This window comes from Tamandua tetradactyla, chromosome 21 (assembly GCF_023851605.1).
Source record: "Tamandua tetradactyla isolate mTamTet1 chromosome 21, mTamTet1.pri, whole genome shotgun sequence".
Taxonomy (NCBI): Eukaryota; Metazoa; Chordata; class Mammalia; order Pilosa; family Myrmecophagidae; genus Tamandua; species Tamandua tetradactyla.
Window position 1 is genome coordinate 47,994,619 of NC_135347.1, and position 10,861 is coordinate 48,005,479.

Below are 10,861 nucleotides of genomic sequence, written 5' to 3' on the forward strand. Positions count from 1 at the left end.
TATAGCTCACTGGCTCTCCACCATGCTTACACGTTAGAAACATCTCAAAAGCTTTTTTTAAAAAAAAAAAAAACTGTTTTCTCGGCTTTATTTCAGACCATTGAAAGCATAATCTCTTAGGGTAAGGCCTAAACTTTTCCTTTTTAAAAATATATATACTTTTAAAGTTCCCCAGGTGATTTCTAATAATGCATAGCTTGGGTTGAGAATCACTGTTTTAGAAGAGTGCCACTCAAACGTTACTGTCCATATAAGCACCCATGAATTGTCTTAAAAAGCAGGTTTTGTTTTAGTGGATCTTTGCAGTGGGGGCCAAGACTCTGTGACATAAATTCTTTTGGCCTGCAGATCAATCCATTGGGTATCAAGAAGTTGGCTACTATGTGCATTTTCTATTTACTGACTTTACTTTCCTCTACATTCGGTGACTCCCTGAGCTCCCTTTCTCCACCTCCTCCTATTCTTTTCTCAATGTTTTTATATTATTATTTGTAGTTCTACTATTGGCCACTCTTGTAAGTTCAGAAGATATGATGTCTCTTTCTTCAATTTTGACAGTTTTTCTTGATAACCCAGCCTTTAAAAGATGAGATAATTAGCTATTCCACTTTTTCTTCTGTCGTTCCTCCCAGAAAATCTCTGCTCCATCTTTTGCTAGCTTTGCTTTGACATTTAAATACCCAAGTACACTTAGGTTCTCTTCTATAACCACAAATAAATCTCCCATGTTAGTTCTTTGTCTCTTAAAGTAAGCAATCAACAAAGAGATGTTGGCAGAACCAAGTGATGTACTAGGATTCAGTGCTTCATTCATGGGCCTTTTTACAGGAATCTGGGCCACCCAAAAACAGAATTCTTGGTATGAAGGTACATGGATTCCTTCCTATCAAGTTTCCTTCCTATTTTGATCAAGATTTTCTAGTATAGTTTCCCCTCTGAAATTTCTATTGCTCCTCTTCCCTGCCTTATGTCATTTGCCTTTACTTTTTCCATACTCTAAGCCATGTTAGCTATTCTACAAGTGACACCTTGTCCCAGAGCCTATCCTCTGGATTGATTGTTTCTGAGCCTGCCACAACCTGGGATAACCCTTAGCTTTTCTCTTGGGTCATGTCCACCATTTCCACCTCCCTAGGTTACTCATTCTGTCTGCTGAAGCACACTTGAGCAACTTGACAGGAGATGCTTCATAGGCGATCAAGTCCTTGGGGCTTGCATCTTTGAAATTATCTTCATAAAGAATTCTAGGCAGAAAGTATTTCTTTTCAGAACTTTAAAGGCATTGTTCTGTTGTCTTCTGATATTCAATATTGTTGGCAGCCATTCCACTGTTGGTCTGATTCAGCCTCCTTTGTGACTTGTGACACTTTCTTCCTAGAAGCTTTTAAGTTCTTTCTGTTTGTGTTCTGAAATATCACCACAGTGTGACTGAGTGTGGAGTTCATTTTCAATCATTGGGTTGGACACTCAATGGTACATTTCAAATCAAAGATTCTTGTCCTTCAGCTCTAGTAAGCATATTTTTATTACTTTGGGGGATAATTTCAATACTTCTTTGCTTATTTATCTCTTTCTGAGATTTTTTTAATTAGTTAAATATAGGTCCTCTCAGTTATTTCCCCATGATTTCCATATTTTCTTTTTGTTTGTTTAACATTTTAAAAGATTTATTTGATTTAATTTTCCAGCATCTCAACTAAATTTTTAAATTTATATATATATAATTATATATATATATTTTAATTTATTTTTCATTATCAAACCAAAACAACATACAACATGAACATTATTAACGTACAAACATTCCTTGCATGGTGTACAATCAATGGCTCATGATATCATCACATAGTAGTATATTCATCACGATGATCTTGGTAATTATATTTTAAATCTCTAAGACCTCTTCCTCATACTTTCATTGTTCTATTTCTTTTTTTTTTATTTTTTAGGAGAAATCTTCACACATATACTTTCTATATATGGTGCCCAACCAATGGCTCACAAAATTATCATGTGGTTGTGTATTCATCACCATGATCATTTTTTAGAACATTTGCATCACTCCAGAAAAAGAAAAATTCATACATACCATACCCCTTACCCCTCCTTCTCATTGGCTAACAGAGTTTCCATCTACCCAATTTATTTTACCCTTTGTCCCCCCATTATTTATTTATTTATATCCATATTTTTACTCATCTGTCCATACCCTGGATATAAGGAGCATTAGACACAAGATTTACACAATCACACAGTCACATTGTAAAAGTTATATCTTTATACAATAATCTTCAAGAATCTAGGCTACTGAAACAAAGCTCAACAGTTTCAGGTACTTCCCTCTAGCTACTCCAATACATGATAAACTAAAAGGGGATATTTATATATAATTTATAGGAATAACCTCCAGGGTAACCTCTCAAGTCTGTTCAAAATCTCTCAGTCACTGAAACTTTACTTTGTCTCATTTCTTTCTTCCCCTTTTTGGTCAAGAAGACTTTCTCAATCTCTAGATCCCAGGTCCTGACTTATCCCAGGCTTTCTGTCCCATGTTGCCAGGGAGATTCATACTCCTGGGAGTCATGTCCCACATAGAAGGGAAGGCAGTGAGTTTATATGCTGAGTTGGCGTAGAGAGAGACCCATTCTGAGCAGCAGAAGAGGTTCTCTGGGGGTGACTCTCAGGCCTAATTTTAAGTAAGCTTAGCCCATCCTTTGCAGGAATAAATTTTGTAGGGGCGAACCCTAAGATCGAGGGCTCGGCCTATTGATTTGGTTGCCCCCATTGCTTGCGAGAATATTAGAAATTCTTCAAATGAGGAAGTTGAATACTTTCTCCTTTCTCCACATTCCCCCAAGGAGACTTTGCAAATACTTCTTTATTTACTGTCAAAATCACTCTGGGATTTATTGGAGCATCACACTAACCTGAACAAACCAACAAAATCTCACTCCTTATTCAAGATTCCATGTACTTACAGTGTTCAACTAAACTGACCATAAAAGTTAAATTTGGGTATGGTGCAGCTGAACCTCCTGCTTACCGGTACACCAGGGGCTGGAAAAACCGCATTAGGCAAAGAACTTGCATCAATATCAGAATTGAAACATATTAATGTGAGTGATTTAGCTAAAGAAGTTTGATCACCAGATATCATGGAATCTGGCAAGACGGCTTCTCCCAAGAGCATGCCAAAAGATGCACAGATGATGGAACAAATCCTGAAGGATATGGGGATTACAAAATATGAGCCAAGAGTTATAACTCATATGTTGGAGTTTGCCTTCCGATATGTGACCACAATTCTAGGTGATGTAAACATTTATGCAAGCCATGCTAAGAAAGCTACTGTCGATGCAGATGATGTGCGATTGGTAATCCAGTGTTGTGCTGACCCTCTCCTCCCCTGAGAGATTTTACCTCTTTTTACCTCTCCTCCCCTGAGAGATTTTTTATTCAATATTGCAAGGCAAAGAAATCAAACCCCTTTGCCATTGATCAAGCTATATTCAGGTCCTAGATTACCACCTGATAGATACTGCTTAACTGCTCCAAACTATAAACCTAAGTCTTTACAGAAAAAGGCATCTACTTCTGCAGGAAGAATAACAGTTCCCCGGTTGAGTGTGGGCTCAGTTAGTAGCAGACTTAGTACTCCCACAATAGGCCCAGCAACTCCACAAACTATGTCTGTTTCAACTAAAGTAGGGGCCCCAACGTCTCTCACAGGGCAAAGGTTTACAGTGCATATGCCCAGTTCACAGTCCCCAGCTGTAAAAGCGTCCATTCCTGCAACATCAGCAGTTCAGAATGTTTTGATTAATCCATCATTAATTGGGTCCAAAAATATTCTTATTTTTTTATTTCTTTTTTTTATTAATTAAAAAAAGAATTAACAAAACAATTAGAAATCATTCCAATCTACATGTACAATCAGTAATTCTTAATAACATCACATAGTTGCATATTCATCATTTCTTAGTACATTTGCATCGATTTAGAAAAAGAAATAAAAAGACAACAGAATAAGAATTAAAACAATAATAGAAAGAAAAAAAAACAAAAACAAAAACAAAAAACCTATACCTCACATGCAGCTTCATTCAGTGTTTTAACATAATTGCATTACAATTGGGTAGTATTGTGCTGTCCATTTCTGAGTTTTTATATCCAGTCCCGTTGTACAGTCTGTATCCCTTCAGCTCCAATTATCCCTTCTCTTTTTTTTTCTTTTTTTTTTTTAATTAACGGAAAAAAAGAAATTAACCCAACATTTAGAGATCATACCATTCTACATATGCAATCATTAATTCTTAACATCATCACATAGATGCATGATCATCATTTCTTAGCATATATGCATTGGTTTAGAAGAACTAGCAACATAACCGAAAAAGATATAGAATGTTAATATAGAGAAAAAAATAAAAGTAATAATAGTAAAATCAAAACAAAACAAAACAAAACAAAACAAAAACCTATAGCTCGGATGCAGCTTCATTCAGTGTTTTAACATGATTACTTTCACAATTAGGTATTATTGTGCTGTCCATTTTTGAGTTTTTGTATCTAGTCCTGTTACACCGTCTGTATCCCTTCAACTCCAATTGGCCATTATCTTACCCTGTTTCTACCTCCTGCTGGACTCTGTTATCAAGGACATATTCCAAATTTATTCTCGAATGTCTGTTCACATCAGTGGGGCCATACAGTATTTGTCCTTTAGTTTTTGGCTAGACTCACTCAGCATAATGTTCTCTAGGTCCATCCATGTTATTACATGCTTCATAAGTTTATCCTGTCTTAAAGCTGCATAGTATTCCATCGTATGTATATACCACAGTTTGTTTAGCCACTCTTCTGTTGATGGAGATTTCGGCGGTTTCCATCTCTTTGCAATTGTAAATAACACTGCTATAAACATTGGTGTGCAAATGTCCGTTTGTGTCTTTGCCCTTAAGTCCTTTGAGTATATTCCCAGCAATGGTATTGCTGGGTCATATGGCAATTCTATATTCAGCTTTTTGAGGAACCGCCAAACTGCCTTCCACAGTGGTTGCACCATTTGACATTTCCACCAACAGTGGATAAGTGTGCCTCTTTCTCCGCATCCTCTCCAGCACTTGTCATTTTCTGTTTTGTTGATAATGGCCATTCTGGTGGGTGTGAGATGATATCTCATTGTGGTTTTGATTTGCATTTCTCTAATGGCCAGGGACATTGAGCATCTCTTCATGTGCCTTTTGGCCATTTGTATTTCCTCTTCTGATAGGTGTCTGTTCAAGTCTTTTTCCCATTTTGTAATGGGTTGGCTGTCTTTTTGTTGTTGAGATGAACAATCTCTTTATAAATTCTGGATACTAGACCTTTATCTGATATATCATTTCCAAATATTGTCTCCCATTGTGAAGGCTGTCTTTCTACTTTCTTGATGAAGTTCTTTGATGCACAAAAGTGTTTAATTTTGAGGAGTTCCCATTTATTTATTTCCTTCTTCAGTGCTCTTGCTTTAGGTTTAAGGTCCATAAAACCACCTCCAGTTGTAAGATCCATAAGATATCTCCCAACATTTTCCTCTAACTGTTTTATGGTCTTAGACCTAATGTTTAGATCTTTGATCCATTTTGAGTTAACTTTTGTATAGGGTGTGAGAGATGGGTCTTCTTTCATTCTTTTGCATATGGATATCCAGTTCTCTAGGCACCATTTATTGAAGAGACTGCTCTGTCCCAGGTGAGTTGGCTTGACTGCCTTATCAAAGATCAAATGTCCATAGATGAGAGGGTCTATATCTGAGCACTCTATTCGATTCCATTGGTCGATATATCTATCTTTATGCCAATACCATGCTGTTTTGACCACTGTGGCTTCATAATATGCCTTAAAGTCAGGCATCGCGAGACCTCCAGCTTCGTTTTTTTTCCTCAAGATGTTTTTAGCAATTCGGGGCTCCCTGCCCTTCCAGATAAATTTGCTGATTGGTTTTTCTATTTCTGAAAAATAAGTTGTTGGGATTTTGATTGGTATTGCATTGAATCTGTAAATCAATTTAGGTAGGATTGACATCTTAACTATATTTAGTCTTCCAATCCATGAACACGGTATGCCCTTCCATCTATTTAGGTCTTCTGTGATTTCTTTTAGCAGTTTTTTGTAGTTTTCTTTATATAGGTTTTTTGTCTCTTTAGTTAAATTTATTCCTAGGTATTTTATTCTTTTAGTTGCAATTGTAAATGGGATTCGTTTCTTGATTTCCCCCTCAGCTTGTTCATTACTAGTGTATAGAAATGCTACAGATTTTTGAATGTTGATCTTGTAACCTGCTACTTTGCTGTACTCATTTATTAGCTCTAGTAGTTTTGTTGTGGATTTTTCCGGGTTTTCGACGTATAGTATCATATCGTCTGCAAACAGTGATAGTTTTACTTCTTCCTTTCCAATTTTGATGCCTTGTATTTCTTTTTCTTGTCTAATTGCTCTGGCTAGAACCTCCAACACAATGTTGAATAATAGTGGTGATAGTGGACATCCTTGTCTTGTTCCTGATCTTAGGGGGAAAGTTTTCAATTTTTCCCCATTGAGGATGATATTAGCTGTGGGTTTTTCATATATTCCCTCTATCATTTTAAGGAAGTTCCCTTGTATTCCTATCTTTTGAAGTGTTTTCAACAAGAGAGGATGTTGAATCTTGTCAAATGCCTTCTCTGCATCAATTGAGATGATCATGTGATTTTTCTGCTTTGATTTGTTGATATGGTGTATTACATTAATTGATTTTCTTATGTTGAACCATCCTTGCATCCCTGGGATGAATCCTACTTGGTCATGATGTATAATTCTTTTAATGTGTTGTTGGATACGATTTGCTAGAATTTTATTGAGGATTTTTGCATCTGTATTCATTAGAGAGATTGGTCTGTAGTTTTCTTTTTTTGTAATATCTTTGCCTGGTTTTGGTATGAGGGTGATGTTGGCTTCATAGAATGAATTAGGCAGTTTTCCCTCCACTTCGATTTTTTTGAAGAGTTTGAGGAGAATTGGTACTAATTCTTTCTGGAACGTTTGGTAGAATTCACATGTGAAGCCATCTGGTCCTGGACTTTTCTTTTTAGGAAGCTTTTGAATGACTAATTCAATTTCTTTACTTGTGATTGGTTTGTTGAGGTCATCTATGTCTTCTTGAGTCAAAGTTGGTTGTTCATGTCTTTCCAGGAACCCGTCCATTTCATCTAAATTGTTGTATTTATTAGTGTAAAGTTGTTCATAGTATCCTGTTATTACCTCCTTTATTTCTGTGAGGTCAGTAGTTATGTCTCCTCTTCCATTTCTGATCTTATTTAGTTGCATCCTCTCTCTTCTTCTTTTTGTCAGTCTTGCTAAGGGCCCATCAATCTTATTGATTTTCTCATAGAACCAACTTCTGGTCTTATTGATTTTCTCTACTGTTTTCATATTTTCAATTTCATTTATTTCTGCTCTGATCTTTGTTATTTCTTTCCTTTTGCTTGCTTTGGGATTAGTTTGCTGTTCTTTCTCCAGTTCTTCCAAGTGAACAGTTAATTCCTGCATTTTTGCCTTTTCTTCTTTTCTGATATAGGCATTTAGGGCAATAAATTTCCCTCTTAGCACTGCCTTTGCTGCATCCCATAAGTTTTGATATGTTGTGTCTTCATTTTCATTTGCCTCGAGGTATTTACTAATTTCTCTTGCAATTTCTTCTTTGACCCACTCGTTGTTTAAGAGTGTGTTGTGGAGCCTCCAGGTATTTGTGAATTTTCTGGCATTCCGCCTATTATTGATTTCCAACTTCATTCCTTTATGATCCAAGAAAGTGTTGTGTATGATTTCAATCTTTTTAAATTTGTTAAGACTTGCTTTGTGACCCAGCATATGGTCTATCTTTGAGAATGATCCATGAGCACTTGAGAAAAAGGTGTATCCTGCTGTTGTGGGATGTAATGTCCTATAAATGTCTGTTAAGTCTAGCTCCTTTATAGTAATATTCAGATTCTCTATTTCTTTATTGATCCTCTGTCTAGATGTTCTGTCCATTGATGAGAGTGGGGAATTGAAGTCTCCAACTATTATGGTATTTGTGTCTATTTCCCTCTTCAGTGTTTGCAGTGTATTCCTCACGTATTTTGGGGCATTCTGATTCGGTGCATAAATATTTATGATTGTTATGTCTTCTTGTTTAATTGTTCCATTTATTAGTAGATAGTGTCCTTCTTTGTCTCTTTTAACTGTTTTACATTTGAAGTCTAACTTGTTGGATATTAGTATAGCCACTCCTGCTCTTTTCTGGTTGTTATTTGCATGAAATATCTTTTCCCAACCTTTCACTTTCAACCTATGTTTATCGTTGGGTCTAAGATGTGTTTCCTGTAGACAGCATATAGAAGGATCCTGTTTTTTAATCCATTCTGCCAATCTATGTCTTTTGATTGGGGAATTCAGTCCATTAACATTTAGTGTTATTACTGTTTGGATAATATTTTCCTCTGCCATTTTGCCTTTTGTATTATATATATCATATCTGACTTTCCTTCTTTCTACACTCTTCTCCATACCTCTCTCTTCTGTCTTTTCGGTTCTGACTCTAGTGCTCCCTTTAGTATTTCTTGCAGAGCTGGTCTCTTGGTCACAAATTCTTTCAGTGACTTTTTGTCTGAGAATGTTTTAATTTCTCCCTCATTTTTGAAGGACAATTTTGCTGGATATAGGAGTCTTGGTTGGCAGTTTTTCTCTTTTAGTAATTTAAATATATCATCCCACCATCTTCTAGCCTCCATGGTTTCTGCTGAGAAATCTACACATAGTCTTATTGGGTTTCCCTTGTATGTGATGGATTGTTTTTCTCTTGCTGCTTTCAAGATCCTCTCTTTCTCTTTGACCTCTGACATTCTAACTAGTAAGTGTCTTGGAGAACGCCTATTTGGGTCTAATCTCTTTGGGGTGCGCTGCACTTCTTGGATCTGTAATTTTAGGTCTTTCATAAGAGTTGGGAAATTTTCAGTGATAATTTCTTCCATTAGTTTTTCTCCTCCTTTTCCCTTCTCTTCTCCTTCTGGGACACCCACAACACGTATATTTGTGTGGTTCATATTGTCCTTGAGTTCCCTGATACCCTGTTCAAATTTTTCCATTCTTTTCCCGATAGTTTCTGTTTGTTTTTGGAATTCAGATGTTCCATCCTCCAAATCACTAATTCTATCTTCTGTCTCTTTGAATCTATCATTGTAGGTATCCATTGTTTTTTCTATCTTTTCTACTTTGTCCTTCACTTCCATAAGTTCTGTGATTTGTTTTTTCAGTTTTTCTATTTCTTCTTTATGTTCAGCCCATGTCTTCTTCATGTCCTCCCTCAATTTATCGATTTCGTTTTTGAAGAGGTTTTCCATTTCTGTTCGTATATTTAGCATTAGTTGTCTCAGCTCCTGTATCTCATTTGAACTATTGGTTTGTTCCTTTGACTGGGCCATATTTTCAATTATTTGAGCGTGGTCCGTTATCTTCTGTTTGCGTCTGCGCATTTAGACAGATTTCCCTGGGTATTGGATCCAAAAGTTTGGAAGATTTTTCTGTGAAATCTCTGGGTTCTGTTTTTCTTATCCTGCCCAGCGGTGGTGCTTGTGGCACACGTTTGTCAGCGGGTCCCACCAGTAAAAGGTGCTGTGGGACCTTAAACTTTGGAAAACTCTCACCGTCCGGGGGGTTCGCTAGCCGAAGCGGCTTGAGCCGGCCCGGGGTCCAAACGCAGGGAGGGTTGCTGGTCGCCGCAGCCCGGGAGAGAGCCCGTCTGAATTTCCTAGTCGGCCCTGGGCGACAAGCGTGGCGGGAGGGCACCAGCGGCAGCGGCCCACCCGGGAGAGTGCACGTTCCCCTGGAGTCACGGGTTTGGAAGGGGCCTCCCCCACCCATCACCGTTCTCCGCGGCCTGGGGATTTCCGATCCACTTCTCTCAGTTGGTCCGGGGGGCTGCGCGTGGTGTGGGCGCCAGCCGCCACGGTTTCAGGGGACCGCCTCTCCAATTCTCCCAGCCGGCCCGGGAAGGGGGAAGGGAGTGACTCCGGCCGCTTGCCGCCCCGCCCGGTGAAGCCCGCGCGCCTCGGTGATCTCACCCGAGCGGCTTCTCTCAGCCAGCCAGCCGTTCCAGGATGGGGTACGCTGTCTTTTTTATCTCTGTTGTGGCTTTGGGCGCTTTCTGTATCGTTTCTACTCCCCTAGTAGCTGTCCTGGAGAAGAAACTAAGATCCGCGTGTCTTACTAAGCTGCCATCTTCCAGGAAGTCCCAAAAATATTCTTATTACCACAAACCTGGTGTCATCACAAAACACTGCCACTGAATCATCAAATGCATTGAAAAGAAAACATGAAGATGTTGATGATGATGATGATGACTGTGATAATTTGTAATCTAGCCTTGATGCATGTAATATGTATACTTGGTCTTGAATCCATTGTACTTAAACATGCATGTTGGATCTTTTGAAGTTCTGGTTTGAAAAATTTAATTAGTATTTAATGAGTAAATATGGTTACCATAATTTTCAATTGAGATGTTGAATTTCCTTTAAAAGGATTAATAGTGGCTTTTCATCAGTTTTTAAGTGTAAAAAATAAAGTTATTTTCATCAAAAAAAGTCAAATTCAGAAATGCACCACCCAAAATACAGAGTGTGCACCAATTAACATCTCTCCCTTTCGTCTCACCCAGAAGTTGAGGTTTTGAAATATTCACTATCCTATTTCTTGTTTTATAGATGTGATATTTCATTAAATCTTCTCGAGAATATTTATATGGATGATCTTTAGGTCCTTTTTTGGTTCCTTTAATTATTTCAACTTCCCCAAACTCAAT

At 37.7% G+C, this 10,861-nt stretch overlaps 1 pseudogene; it reads left to right on the top strand.

The window, feature by feature from the left end:
• The first annotated feature begins 3,155 nt into the window (after nt 1–3,155).
• Nucleotides 3,156–10,416, top strand: LOC143665368 (transcription initiation factor TFIID subunit 9-like; annotated as a pseudogene).
• The last annotated feature ends 445 nt before the right edge of the window (nt 10,417–10,861 follow it).